The sequence below is a fragment of the Sebastes umbrosus genome, chromosome 13, assembly GCF_015220745.1.
Source record: "Sebastes umbrosus isolate fSebUmb1 chromosome 13, fSebUmb1.pri, whole genome shotgun sequence".
Taxonomy (NCBI): Eukaryota; Metazoa; Chordata; class Actinopteri; order Perciformes; family Sebastidae; genus Sebastes; species Sebastes umbrosus.
The window spans coordinates 27,534,250-27,550,213 of NC_051281.1; the positions used below are offsets into that span (position 1 = coordinate 27,534,250).

The 15,964-nt window shown below is 42.9% G+C and overlaps 1 long non-coding RNA gene across 1 annotated transcript in view; it reads left to right on the plus strand.

Moving 5' to 3' along the window:
- LOC119500086 overlaps positions 1–1,295 on the plus strand; it is a 45,169-nt gene extending 43,874 nt beyond the window's left edge. The window contains exon 3 of the long non-coding RNA XR_005209533.1: positions 1,172–1,295. This is a non-coding gene — a long non-coding RNA (uncharacterized LOC119500086). The remainder of the gene's footprint in view (positions 1–1,171) is intronic.
- The last annotated feature ends 14,669 nt before the right edge of the window (positions 1,296–15,964 follow it).

Sequence of the window (15,964 nt, forward strand, 5' to 3'; positions counted from 1 at the left end):
TCACGCAAAAGTTTCGCAACTTGGTTTGTTGGAGGTCTCAACACATCGCAACACTCTTAAAACCCCGGCAAAGCCAATTTGTTGGCATGGATACGCATAAGTCGACACTGATGACTGGTCAAGTCTAGTTGGTAACCCTCGATTTGTGAAACTCTTGTGAGATGGTTGAGGTTAGGCATTGACCTGGAATGGTAAAGGTTAGGATAGGTCATCGGGCAGCGAGTCTTGCGAGAGTTTGGGCAAAACTAAGGTTACCATCTAGGCACGACACTGATCACTACAGACTACCTTGATACTGTATGCCCTGGTAGTCACATGTAGGTTTGTTGCTGGAGTGAAATACCAACACTAAGGGTCGGGTTCTGCTTGAAAAGAACTAGTTCGTACGACATGTTGTCCGACCTCGTTGGGAGACGCTTGGAAAAATTCAAAGCTATCCTTTCAGGGTGAGACAGTATCATAAAAGCTAGAACTTCTTTTCTTTAATAATTGCTGTCTTAGTTGACCCTGTGTTTCGTAGCTACGGTCTATTACGGGTCAAGGGGAAATGGAGTCTAACTGATGTTGACATGCTCCAACAATAAATAACACCTGAAACAACAAGCGCACACATGATCTTTCTCTTACTGGGTCATATGAAAATGCATCCGAGACCAATTAAAAACCACAGGACACCATTCCTTCAGAAGCAACACTGTATAGCCTCTCTGCTGCTGTAGAGAAAGATAGAAGTGCATGCCAGTGTTGCCTCTGAGCTGATAGGCCTGAAGCCTTGAACTTGTTTATTAATCTGATGAATTCATCCATGTGGAAATGAGGTGTGAAAGCACCGAAGGTATACTCCTACACGGCAAACACTCGGCTGGTTATCAGCACGGAGCTGTATTGTGCAACTGTGTGAGGTAACCTTTAGATTTCTTAGGTCATGCTTCAGGATTTAGACTGCCTCCAACCTCAACTAGACCATTACCCCTGCCAGCACCTCACTTTCTCTTCCTTGTATCGGATATTTCGCTTCATCCTCTGCTCTCTATCGCTTCTCTTTGTCTGTCTCTCACACACACACACAAGCACACACATAAACTCACAATCCTCCACCCGCCTCTTTGTGTCTTCCTCTCTTTCATTCCACAGAGATGATTTATTTTGTTTCTCCCCTCTCCTCCTCCAGTCCGCAGCCGCCCTCGGGGTCAGCGCCGAGCTCCATCACTGTCTGGATTCTTAATCCCCACACTGGAGACGCCCGTGCCAATACAGGAGAATAACAGATTAAAAAACAGAGCCCGAGCTCCGAGTGTCTCCCCTTTTCTCTCTGTCTGTCTCTGCCTCCCTCTGTCCTCGCAGCAGATAAGTGGAAAAATAAACTTGGGGGAGCTAAGCCGGAGTTGAGAGGCGAGTCATCGAACCAGGGATGACAGAGAAGCTTCCAGCGCGGTGGTTAATGAAGGTGATGCAGCAAAGCAAGGCCCTCTGCAGAGGCTCTCTGAGTTATAACACTGGAGCCTTGGGAGGTGACACGACTGCAGGCGGGAAGGGTTCCACTTGGCTGCAATTGTCTAAGGAAGATACATGGTTGACCCCAGACTAAAATATAAGTAGCAGAACATAAAAATAATGAAACCTGAGGTTCAATTTTCACATAACCAAAAATAATGGCTCTTTCTCCTATAGGAGGTCATTGTCAGCTCTGGCTCCAGAGTGCAGGGAGGATGGGGTATTATGGTTAATGGAGACGGAAAGTCCAAGGGATCTTATTATAAAGAATGTAAAAAATAAGAAAAAAATACCGGCATTGAATAGACTCTGGAGGTCATATTCACAAGAACTCAGAACAGCATGCCTAACCACTGATCCGAGACCAGTTCCGCTATGAACTCATGCTGGTATTTGCATGACTTCACAACCCAACCAGTGACCTTAAACCAGGATCTTTAACAAAGCGGCTGCAGTCCTTTCATTCTGATAGGAGACTCCTGTCCCTGTTGAGTGAGAGTGAGAAGTGGTGGTGGTGGTGTTGAGGGGGGGGGGGGCAGCTACAAGACAGACAGATAATGGCTGTGTCAGTTTCCCATTGCTCTCCTCATAAAAGCTGAGCCAGGAGGAAGCTGAGAGGGAACAGGGAATGCAAGTGCATGTGTGTGCGTGTGCACGCGAGTGTCTGTCCATGCAGGTCTGCATATACGCTTGAGTGCTTGTGTTTGCATTAGGTTTAGCTCCATCTATTGCTATAATGTACAGTTTTGTGTACTGATCTTGACATTCTGAATTGAGGTGCATCATTTTCTTTGTAGTATAAAAGCATAAATAGGTTTACTGTCAACAAAGCGTGGGAAAAGCCACACGGAGAGTGGAAAGTTCTATACTCAGCAAATATCTTTTTGTTGAGTTTTTCAAATGTATTTTTTTTTTGGCGCTTTGAGCACGACAAGCCGAGTGTCATCTAGTTCTATTATATTGGAGAGAAGGCAGACATCTATATACGGCGGCCGATACCTCCAACACACGGCAACTCACACCAAAACAATCTAGATTAATAAATAGCACTACAGTTAAAGTGGCAGTAGGCAGTATATTTTTGGCATCATTTGGCAAAAAATCCATAGTAACCTTTCAGCATATTGTAATTCAAGTGTTCTGAGAGAAAACTAGACGCCTGCTTCTCCTCATGGCTCTGTTTTCAGGCTTTAGAAAATCTAGCCCTTGACGGGTGACTTTGACCAATCACAGGTCATTTCAGAGAGAGAGCGTTCCTATTGGCTGTGCTCCGGTCATATGACCAGTAGTTTGGCGTTCCTTCAAGAGAATTCTCAGTGGCTACCGCGACACAAACTTTCTCATTTTACAGCTACACAGTACACTACAAGAATATTCTGAAAACATTTGAGGAGGGAAACATGCATTAACGTAACAGAGCATTGATTAATATTTGATCAGCGCTGGCTAGTTTGACCATTTGGTCGGAGTTCGCGAGTGATTGACAGCCGGCTCTCATAGACAGCAAATGGATAGCAGATCTCAGATGAGCTCTTACTGCTTGTTTTCCTCCGGTCTGTGAAATCTTGCAGATGCCGTTAGGAGCACCAGAGGACACAGAGGCACATGATTTTTTTCAGGTTACCTGTTTCATGTACTACTGTCACGATATATCTTTTACAGACCAGCCGTTCTTCTATTCAGTAGCTGTAACCTCGGTCACCAGGTTTTAAAAAGCGTCCAGCTCATAATGACACTCACTATTAGGTTTCAGTGGAGAGTTGGTGTCCCTGACAGCTTTTCCACTCTCAAAACCAAAGCACTTCTCTGTGATTATCCATTTTTAAAAAACATAAGTATTGGTATCATGCTTCAAAAAAGCAAAGAAGGAAAGAAAAGAAGAGAAAAATACAGAACAAGTTTTCTGTGTCTGACTGTGTGGGCTTGTGTCTTCCAGGCTCATTGTTCACTCCTCCACACCTTTGTGACTCTCTGAGAGGACAGTAGGGTGCATGGTGGGGGTGAAGAGGGGGTGCCATCATCACCCCTCCTCATCCTCCTCCCTCTCTCTGTCTCACTCCCTCTGTTCCCTCTGGCCCTAAAGAGAGTCTCAGGGCCATGACAACGGGACACCCCTCTCCCACTGTGACCAGTATACACGCTGTTGGCTCATTGTGACTCGCTGGACTCTGACAGCACAGCCTGCACTCACAATGTGTTTATTGGACACGGCTGCTTGTGACGCTTCACCCCCCCCTGAGTCCCCCGGGTCTCTGAGCTCCGTCTGTGTGGTGCCGATGGCAGGTGGGGGCCCCGGCTGGACGGTGAGGTCATCGATGTGGGGACGATGACGGCGGTACGGTGGGGGAGGATACAGGCCTAAAAGACTTTGTCTGTATTTGGACATTGAGATAAACGGAAGAAGGAGAACAGAGGATGAGGATGAGAGGTGTGTTCAGAGAGGGAGAGGTGAGGAGAGGTATGGGAAGGTAAATACAGGACAAGAGGAAAGCCTCATTCAGGTTCCCTATACTTCCCTCACTAAATTCATCACTCCAGATGGCATTTGACCCATTGTGTAGTTACAGGAACTGGTTCTGTAATCAATATTCCATGAGAAAATCAACATTATTTGAATTAATACTATTAATAATATTAGTATTATTATCTTATCAAAATCTGAAATTGTTATAAATTCCTATTATAGCTTCATGGTAAGAAGAAGAAGGTGTCTGTGAGGTTAAATACATAATTATAACCCCCTAAATGTAAAATCTTATTCGAAGGCAGACGATCCGAGACACAAAAATGACCTGGAGCTAAAACTAGAACAGAATTAGTTCATCAGGTATTTTTGTCATAAACCAAAGTAATGGATCACACTTTGACACCTGACGCTAGAGGAAAAGTCCGGAGATCACCAAACCATTACAATTTGTCCTGTGAGGAACATTAATGTCTGTACCTAATTTCATGGAAATCAATTCAAGAGTTATGAAGACATTTCATCTCTCAACCAAAAATATCAACCTGCTGCTGGTGCCAGAAGAAAAATCAGATGTGTTGGACATGGACAAGTCATGCTAGTGTGGCTACTGAAGGGGACAGGAGAGACAGACACGAAAAGGAGAGAGACATGAGACGGAGAACCCATTAGAGGATCTGGTTCATGATGAGGTTATCGCCTCACAAAGCCAACAACAATCAACCCACAGAGGGAACTGAGCGTGGAGTTTGCCGCCTGCGAGCCGTTCTCTCTCTGAATCGACGACATGCTGCCCACTGTCTTGTTAGAGCGCTGATTGATTGAGCGGGTCTGGCAGTCCTGAGCCCCCTGCTCGGTTCATTTGTTATACATTTATAGTTCATAATCCATCTGCTCTCACCTCTTCACATTCCATGTCATTTTTCATCCTCCTTTTGTATCAGGGGGGTCATTTTTCTATATGTCCATGATAGATTGTTTAGTGTCTGCTGTCTATAATTGGCCCAGATAGTGGGAAGACTCACATGTGTTTATGATTAGAGTCTGTGAGTCTGTGTGGAGATCTCTTCATCATCACTCACAATGGGTGTCCACACTTCAATTATTGAACTGAATTGATTCATTAAGTCATTCCTGAAGCTGTTACAGGGTAGATGGATGCATCATAATAGTAGTTTTCATTAAGTATTTCACATGATGGCAAATAAGGCAACTTTTATTTTCTATTTGTATTTGTATTACCCTTCCTGCGTGACACCAGCAGGTGGCAGTAGAGGACCATGCATGGACGAGCTGTAGGCTGAGTCATTCAGAGTTTACCATCTGTTGCTCTGCAAGAGTTCCTGGGAGATGCCAGACACGGGAGGTATAGACCTAATGCTTGTTACTCAGGCTCATCCCACTTTTTTTTATTTCTTTCATTTTTTATCTCCACAGTTCCCAGCCAATGTTTTCCTGGTCACTTTTTTAAATCAGTTTGAATTACAGAGCCCGAGGCAGGTTGAGGTTTGCACGCATTTCCAACATTTGGGTCAAGAGAAAAGTGGGGATAAAATAAAAGGCACTTGAAAAAAGAAAAAAAAAAAAACTCCACCACGCAAAATTGATTTTAATGATAGCTTAGCTTAGCATTATTTTCAAATGAAAAAAACTCCAGAATCAACAGCTTATTGGTTGTATTCAAGCCAATGCAAAAAAAGAAAGCCAACGGATCGGTTTTGGGAAGCTGCTGGAGCAAATGCAGCTTGGTCTCTCACCTGAAAAATACTTTTAAAATAAAATACAGTAGCAGGAACTACAGGACAGGGTTAAACAACATTGTTAATGTATATCAAATGCAGCGTCCACGAGAGTTTTCTGACCTCAATTTGTCGTTGCCTGCCAAAAATGGTTGTAAAGATCTGGGATTAATGTTGACCTATTTCCTGAACAGGGATTCTTCAGATCTGTCAGCGGAGATACTTCACATATTCTTAACCTATGAGGGATACAAATCCAAGTGCAAGTTACTGCTTTGAAAAAGAACAAGTTCCCACCAAAATAAAACTATTAGACTTCCAATTCGGACGTTGCAGGTAATTTACTGGCTCATTTCTGTTACAAAGTTGTATGGATGAGTCAACAAAGCTGCAGACAGTTTTGGTTTGTTTCACTGATACCTGCACTGATACAAATACAAAACGTCAGCGTAGCCTACACTATTATGCTGTAACATGAACCTAAAAAAGGTACTGGGGGAAAAATGTTTTGGTCAAAAAAGTTAAGGCAAAAAAAAAAGTTTAAAGGGAAATTTAGTACCAAGGGAAAGATTGTTCCGTAATAAGAAGATTGTGCGTTAAAATTCTGACTTTGGAAATCTCTTCTGTGCTTCTACACATCCATATCAACTGCTGACAATACTGAAATACTGTATATTTGTACCTCAAAGAAAATGACTACAGGCTTTCTTGATTACAAAGATCAGAGCTTGTAGTAGTTCTAGTAAATTTACATTCTGTTCATCATGTCACAATTAGCTGTACACAGGCAAGCCTCTAGCAACTGTTTGACAACCTTAGTCATGCATGCCACCATTGGCACGCCGTAGCTTAACCAGTGGCACACTAGCAATAAGTGTGCAGGAGAGTTTTTGGAAAATTTTGAAGTGCCTGCAAAATGACCTCTTTCACAGCCATCGGCAGGTGTGCAGCTGGTTATTTATGGTAATTTGATTGACTTTTTCCCCAACTAACATTTTGCGAAGACCCGCCCCACTCTGCCTCTGATTGGCTACCCGTTGCCTTCTTCGCTTCAGATTTTATTGCTGATGAACAAGATTGGTGGAAGGTTGGTGGGGTTAATGATTCCCACTCAGATGTAATAAGGATGGCAGCTTTCTTGTATTAATAGTGCTCTCATATATTTATAATACAATGTCCTGATTATGAGAGAATAACATTTTTTTTTTTCAATTTTCCTATGACTATTTCGATGCAATAAAATTACAGATCCGTTGTAGATTTAAATTTTAATGTGGTGTCATAATTAAACATTTAAAAATGGCACTTCATATGAAAAAAGGTTGCCGACCCCTGCTCTAGCTAGTCTGTAGGCTACAGTGGAGAGCATTACAAGCAGATACTCTGATGATCAGACAAAGGTGCTCCAAAAATAACATTGTAATAGTGAGAGCTCTTTTCAGTGTCAGGCGAGAACCCATCCATAACCCCCTGAGTGGGTGTTGTAATCTGTATGGATGACTGATCTCTATAAGTGTGTGCGTGCGAGAGAGACAGAAAGCAACAGAGAAAGAGAATCCTCAGAGCAAAGTGAGGGAGGTGTATAATGAGAAAGAAGGAGCTGGTGGAAGAGGTCTGATCTCTCTCGGCGTGCCGCTGAGTGCACATGTTGGTTGCTGCTGAGGGCCCCGGCCGCTCGTTCCCCTTCTTTTGTCCTCATCGCTCCAGAGGACAGCGGTGCTCCGGGAGGTGATGAGGATCCTTTTGGCCCTGTACACGGCCAGCCATGTTGGAATAAATCTGTCCTGTAGCTGTAAGCATTACCTCCTGAGACCTGTGCTGACATACTGAGCTACAGCTCAGGCGGGGACGATGCCATGCAGACGGGAGAGAAGAGACTGAAAGGTAGAGGAAAGGGTGGAGGAATGGGAGGGTAAACTGAATAGGATTGAAATCTGGTAAAGAAATAGCAACATTTTTGTTTCTAGAAGTAACGGAGAGGATTGATACTAATCTCATGTGTAAGTACAGAGCTTGAGTCAGGACATGTTTAGCCTAATTTAGCATAAAGACTGGAGGCAGGGGGACACAGCTAGCCTTGCCCTATCCAAAGTGGAAAAATAGGCCTCTTGATGTTTGATCTCATTTGTTTAAAGCTTCAGTAGGTAACAAGTTGTTGGTATCATTGGGCAAAAACTCAATAATAACCTTTCAGCATATTGTAATTTAAGTGTTCTGAGAGAAAACTAGACTTCTGCTCCTCCTCATGGCTCTGTTTTTAGACTTTAGAAAATCATTTTCACTTTAGAGAGAGAGCGTTCCTATTGGCTGTGCTCCAGCTGGTGGGCGGTGATTGGTATTTCCTCAGGAGATCACAACATGGGGTCACAAACTTTCTCATTTTACAGCTAAACCGTGCACTACAAGATGTTTCTGAAAGTATTTGAGGAGAGAAATAGGCATTACAGTAACAGAATATTGATTCATATTTGATCAGCGCTTCCTAGTTTGACCGTTTGGTCGGAGTTCGCGAGCGACTGACTCGTGGTTCTCATAGACGGCAGCTGGATGGCGGATTCCAGATCAGCTCTGATTGGTTGTTTTCCTCCGGTCTGTGAAATCTTGCAGATGCCATTAGGAGCACCAGAGGACACAGAGGCACATGATTTTTCTAACTTTTTATAAAAATATTTTTTTGAATCATATTTGCTCCATTTCTACCCACTGCATCTTTAAAGTTACTAGGAGGAACTTTCATTTTGTGTTGATTTTTTTTTTTTTGTGTGTGTGAAACTCTGCTCCTGGCCAGAGGAGGAGCTGCTGCCGAGCGCGGAACTCTCCACCTCCCGCCGGAGCTCCCACTGCAGGTCGAGGGGCAATCATCTCGCTGGTGGTCTCGTTTACTTATGTAGGTCATATAGACGCATCGGTATTACACTGAGACTGTTTCGTAGCCAGTTAAACGTTCCTCACAGTAGAAAAGCACGTATTTGTGGTGTTAGGTGGAATTACATACTGGAACTACTTTTGGCGAACAACAGCTGGGCGCAATGACTGCTCAGCATCCTTAAGTCTTGCGGTCACAGTGAAGTTGCAAAATTTGATACTTTGGTGAGACTCAAACTAAAACCTCTCCTCCCTGACTGTATCTGCTGGATACGACTGTATAGCTGGAGAGACTGCACATTAGCTCTGGGTGGATGGATTAATTGCTGTTCATCAAGAAATAGCTCCAAAAATTCATTTTCCATTTTACATGTCTGTTCATGTGCAAGTTAATTTAACTGACACATGGTGTGAATGCAGCAGCTTTGGAGGTGTTGGTGTATTCTTAGCCACACTAGCAGCGTAGCTCTTGTGATGGCAACGTTGGTTGGTCCACCACACTTTGGTCCACATTTAAATATCTGAACAACTATTGGATGATTGCCATGACATTTTTCAGACATTCCTGATCCCCGGAGGATGAATCACACTTTGATGATGATCCTTTTCAGCAGGTGTTCAGTTTCAGTTTGTCCAAAACCTGCCGAACTAATGACAGTCCCATCAGCCTCAGGGCTTATTGCTTCAGTGCTAATTAGACACTGGTGAATGTGGAAAACCATTACCTGATAATCATCACCCTTTTAGCATTGCCACTGTGAGCACCTTGTGGGCATGTAAGCATGCTAAGCTAGGCTAAACATATGGTGACTCCAGCACCAGACTAAATTTACAAACATAAGACTGATATCAATATTCTCATCCCACTCTAGAAAAGAAAACTATACTTACTGAGATTCATTTCAAATAGAGTAATAGAGGGAAAATGCTCGTTTATGATTGGCTGGTAGGTGTCCATTAAAATTAGATTGAGCATGAACGTTTATTCTTGACGTTGGAAATAATAGCTTCTCAAAAGAATTGCATCTCAAGGTCCACTTTCACATCTCATAGTCTCCCTCAGCAATCATGGAGATGGCTCAGTGGTTATGACATGACCTACATATGTTTTAGGATAGTCTTTTTTCCAGCCATCCACTGACTCATGGCCAATGACTTTGAGCCCCTCCCTGCTGTGTCCAGTACATCAGGAGAACCACTGCTCTGAACCAGTGTTTACAGGTAACCATGGCAACACTACTTGTACTTCATGCTACATTACCGGTTATTCTTATTATGCCTTTCAACAATCTTCAGAGAACATGCCTGGCTTTGCTTTAAGGTGGAAAGAGCAGCAGCATTTCTTCTGGCTGCATTGCATTCTGGTCTTTTGAAGGCATTCTGACTGGGGAGAAATTGTTATCGCTGCCTCTACAAGGTCTAGAAAGAAGCCCTAGTTCTTTGATTCTAGATGTAAAACCTGACATTTAGCCTACTGTTGAGGACAACCTCCAGTTTGCCAGCTATCTGTATAAAATGAAAAATGTATACATCATTTTGCTCCATCTTTTGAGTCCCTTTGAGTCAGAAACACATTTTGAGTTTTCTATATGCCTGTAAAGAGGAAACCTTTTTTTTTACATGGATTAAAACACATATATTAAGACTCAAGTCAAAATGAACACAATATTTTCCGCAAAATTTACACCCAACATTTCATAGTGTAGCCTACACCTGCACGGAATAAAATTGATAAAATATTAACAAATATACTGTATATATGATATATTTAAATACATGGTATACAGTATATTATAAATACATGTTATATTTAACCGCTGTCCGTGTCCTCATCTCTCTCCTCATCACCCGGTGCGGTGAAATCATCCGAAATGAAGTCGGTTCAGATCGTCGTCAGATGTAGCACCTCTAACGGGAATTTAATTTAAAAGTCGAGCGATGTTTTCCTCACGTGAATTCATCTCGTCAAGCCAGCTATCTTCCTCTGACAACCACAATCTGTCATCTGTCAATAAACTTGATTCAACCATGTCAATAAATAACTGTCTGTTAATGTTACGTTTAAGAGCATCAAAACTATACATACCATTTGAATTTTACATAGATTTTTACAGTGTATTAAAGCTGAGAGTCTATTTATTCAGAAACACAGCACAAAAATTAACTTTTTCATGTAAAAACGTGTTTTTAAAAGAATGCGCTGCCGAAACTTCCAACTAATTTTGATAGAATAAGTCACATATATACACCGTCAAACTGTGACTGGAAACGCAAGATATGGTACATAGCAGTTTATCTTTACCAGTGATAGAATATCAGTAGAATAGATAGTGATAAATAAAAGGCTTTGAGGTTGGATGTTTTCTTTAATGGCCGACAGTGGATGATTATTTTTGCACTCAGCAGCTCAAACCTATAAAGTGTAAATTATAAAGCTAAGTCTACCCTGGATATATAGACCTACAATTTAAAAACATTAGTGCCTCAGGCACAGTCGGCAGAAACATCGCTAAGCTAAAGCCAACCGTAATGTTCTTTGTTCATAAAGACCTCAGTTATGGGAGTGAGACGGATTCTCCTCTAGCTTTATTGAACAGAAAAGTGCTGCTTTCAGGGGCCCCGTCTCTACTCTGTGGCACAGACATAGTCCAGGCGCACCCCGATGCTGTGTTTATTTGTTCTGCACTCATAAATAGACCGGTTTCATCTTTACCCACGACAGAATGTTATTCCCCGTGTTATTTCATTATGCCACATTTTTTGCCCCTCTTAGTAATACTGAATAGGTTTAGCAGATTGACAAGTGGGGGAGCCAAAAAAAAAAAAAGCGTGAAGGAAAAAGACAGATAGAGAGGGAGCCAAAGGTGGAGAGAGAAAGTGACAGAGACAGATGTGTCTGAGTGAAAGAGAGAAGCTGGAGTTGGAGAAATGAAAGAGTGATTGGTTAAATGAAAGGGACCGAGCATGCGGTCCCGCTCCAAGCTCTGCGGTTGCGGGTGTTTGTCCAGGCTTAGCAGCCCGCGGATGAGAATGGGCCACAGCCTGCTAAGATGTGCTGCTAGCTTTGGCCGGCTCACTCGGCCTCTTTTGGCTTGGCCGCCACCCTCCTCCTCTATAAAAGGAGAGCGCTGGCTAACGTCAGCGCGGCCACACTCTTCATAGCCCAGAACAACCTCTGGCTCTTGGGACTGCTTACTCATCCCCATTTGGCAACCGCACATCTCCCCGAAAAGCCTCCAACCCCTCCAACTCTCACAAGCCCAACAGGCTCTGATGGAAAAAAAAGTGACACCCGCAACACTTTCTCATGGTTAGTAGTCTCCACTCAAAAGACATTGAACTCCAAATCTGTTTGTCTTTTCCAATCCTCAACTCACCATCACAGAAGAGCTACAGCCTGAAGGTGATTATGACATTAGTGTGGAAATTATGGTCATGAGAGATAAAACTGAATTAGAACAGTAATTAAGAGAGAATTAAGAGTGAAGGTTTTTACCAAGGACACGCACAGACATACAATGCAGGCTGTTATACTCAAACTGCCGTTTGGGTCGAAAGCATTTTGGATGGCATCTACAGTAATTATCCTCGGGTCTTTACGGATAGGGTCAGTCTGTCCTCGGGCCTCTCTCGGATTGGGTCTCTCTTAAAAAAAAAAAGGAAAAAAAAACACATCTTGCTCAGGTGGGTTTTCCACAGGTTGGCTTTGAACCAGGTCCAAGATTTTGACGTCTTCTTCACAGTCAATTATAAAGATTGAAAATCACTGTAATCCTGTTAGCTCAGTGAAATTACGGTTTTCTTTTAGCTCACTGCATTACGGTGCATTAATAAACCTGCAGAATTGTGGTTGTTTAAAAAAAAACCCACTAAAGAAGCAAATTTACATCTAATGAACCCAGATCCCATACCCTCCCCTTACCCACTAGCTCCAGATTGTCTGGTGAATTACCTTCATACAGAGGGACGGACCACTTCTCCTGTCAAACAATGGACATTGGCAGTCGATAAACAGGAGGGCGTGGATACACAGAGCGCCACAAAGCCTCCGGTTCCGTTGTAGCCATGTGTGACACCATGTGAACAAGAATCAAGATCCCTTCTGTCATTCACAAACTTCCCAGCGGTCTGCCGTTGCCATGACTCCTCCGCCACCAACAGTACTTTCTCTTTTGTTCCTCACGACTATCCATCTCACTCTGGTCCAAGACTTTATGGCATGCTGTGATTTGTCATTACTCATTCAGTTAATACATCCTGTGACTTTATCCGCCCAAGAACGAGTACAAGCGAATGCCCGTCTTTGGTGTTTAATTCAACCAGCTTGTATCATCAAAGGTAAAAAAGTTGCTGACGTGTGATGATAGTCTGGTGCGTTGAAAGTGGTTTACACAGCAATTCTGGAACTTCATGCCACAGCTCAAGGCTTTGCTGAGTCCCCGTTGGCTAAATGTTAGCCATCGTGCTGTGAGGCACAGCCACTCATGAGTGAATGACAGCTTCTTGACAGCTTCATTAAGACCACAGATGGCGGGGGAAGTGAAGAGGATCTAGAACAAATGTAATGCTGGCGAAATGTGCGGGAGGCCGCAGGACCTTTTCACAGCTTGTGCGGCTGGCCCACGTCCAAGCAGCCTGTCTGGGCAACCCGTCCCCTCTATCTGAAATCTGGCTTCGGCCGAGATCACGGAGCCCCTGCAGGTGAGATCCGATGTCACGTTGGTAACTTCTCTGCTGCTGGTGGGCGAGGTCCAACTGCTCCCCCCTACAGACTAGGAGGGGTGGTCATAATTACTTACGTTGAAGACAATCCCATCAACTCTTTGCAATAAAGTAATCAGTCTTGCACTAGCTGCAGGACAACGTTTTGACAAATTAATGGGAACATGGATCCAACCACAAGTGCTTATTAAAGCCTCCATGCTCCATCTGGTGTGTTTTTTTGACATATGCTTTCAAAGGAATAGCTCTGTCATTCAGTCATTAACTATTGATTCCCATGTTAGTCAAAGCTCCATTGAGGTTTTTAAGGAAAGGATCCAAATCGATAAATACAGAACATAATGAGGTCAGTGTGGGAACCCACAGGACAGGGCGGTCATCAAAAGCCCTTTTGCGGGATGAACTTTTGGAGAAATCCAATTGTCATTGGATCCATATGTATTAGCTGTAAAATGATGACTGTGTTAAATTCAAGGATTTATGAGGGGGGTTACAATGGAACTCTGAGCCAACTGACACTGGTTTGAGTGACAGAACTTCTCTTTTGGGCCAAACTATTCCACTAAAACATGCTATAAATAAGAAAAAAGGCCTCTGAGGCCCTATTTGGATGTCTCATTTTCTCTCTGGCCAAAACAGTCAATTCAAACTGTGATGACATAACTGACATTTGCTAACTGACCATTCCTAAAGCAGCTGTAACTATAGGCACAGCAGGCCATGCTTTGTATTTCTCAACATGCCTATTGCAGTGTGCATGGCACTGTGGAGTTTGGAGGTTCTGTCTTATTTAATTCTTTTTTATGCCTAATTGAGGGCGTGGCTGCTTTGATTGACAGGTGGGTGCCGCACCAGGTTGCTAGCTGCTAGCTGTCTGCTCTGCTGCACTGATGATCCACCTCTTTGCCCATTTTTCACATTCGTCACTGAGACTACGTCCATATTTTATACAGTCTTTGATGAAGCCATTAAATGCACAGACTATTGAGGACACTTTTGCCGGCTTCTTATTTTCATAGTTAGCCAGAAACATTCAAAACACTGAGCTTGCAGTTAGTTAGCTCATCCACAGCTGATAAAATCTCCATAGCAACCGTCATTTCAGCCGGTTAAGCCTGCATTTTTCTAGTTCTGTCTGTCTGAAGTAAAGGATCCATTGCCTAAATCTGCCACTATTATCTTTGTAAACTGCACATTAGACTGGAAAGTTCAACAGGCATAGCGTCAGTAGCTACGGGGGTGGGAGAAATACGCCTCTGCCTGCACTGTAGTGTAGATGAACATAATAAAGAAGTTGAGCCAGAAGGAGACACAGTCAGAGAAATAGAGCTTATGTGTGTCCCTATGTCAATTTAACTTGAAACCACAGAGCAACAAAGACAGAGTTGTACAGGTGGAGCGGTGGACAAGAACACATTCAGCCTTACAAGAGGTGAGATAAAAGAAACCCTGAACACAAGTTAATGTAGTGCAGACATAGCACATAGGCTACACACTTCTGCCTAATGCCTGCAGAGCAGAATTTGCATCATTGGCCTTTGCAGGCACCTTCATACACACACACACACACACACACACGCAATGAGCCCAGGAGGGGAAGGTTATCAAACATAGAGCGGGATGAATAAACTCATGTCGTGAAGCAGTCAAACTAAGAGCAACGTCTCAAAGGGGCCAGCAGATAGAGTTGCCAAAGGATCTGTCTAGACTCTTTGCTACCACCTACACAGCATATGGTGCAGGCTGATAACTGAGGCACAAACGAAGAAGACTGGTGCATGTTAACAAGGGGAAATGACCAGATATGCTAATGAATGTGTCCAGTAGCTGCAGCAGCGGCAGCAGCATGTGAAGACAGAGGAGTGGGGAAAGGGTAGGTGGGTGCTATCAACAAGTTTTCAAAATCCTCGAGGGTGGAGAGTGAGCAACGATTGTTCTGACATTTGATTTATCTCTAATTTCCTCAGCCGACGTTATCTATTTAAATTATCTTCCCTAGAGTCATCCAGGAGAATGTGTAGATTAGTCCCTGGTGTCATTTGAATCATTCATTTTCATAACTATGTTTGCTGGCATGAGTAGATTATGAGACACTAGGCCCCTGGACACAGACATGCAAAAGGCCCAACCACACAGGAGCAAGACACACAGACTTTATAGATGTTTAGCCTCTTTTTGTTGTGGTTTTGCGTCTCTTTATGGTCATTTTGTGTCTCTTTGTAGTCATTTTGTGTATCTTTGTAGTTGTTTTCTGTCTCTTTGTAGTCATTTGTGTCTATGTAGTTGTTTTGTCTCGTTGTGGTCATTTTGTGTCTCTTAGTAGTTGTTTTGTTTCTCTTTGTAGTTGTTTTGTGTCTCTTTGTAGTCATTATGTGTCTCTTTGTTGTTGGTTTATGTGTCTTTGTAGTTGGTTTATGTCTCTTTGTATTAATTTTGTGTCTCTTATTAGTTGTTTTGTTTGTCTTTGTAGTTGTTTTGTGTCCCCTTTAGTCGTTTTCTGTCTCTTTGTAGATGTTTTGTGTCTCTGTATAGTCATTTTGTGTCTTTGTAGTTGTTTTGTGTCTCTTTGTGGTAGTTTTGTGTCTCTTTGTAGTTTCTTTTTGTCTCTTTGTGGTCATTTTGTGTCTCTGTATAGTCATTTTGTGTCTTTGTAGTTGTTTTGTGTCTCTTTGTGGTAGTT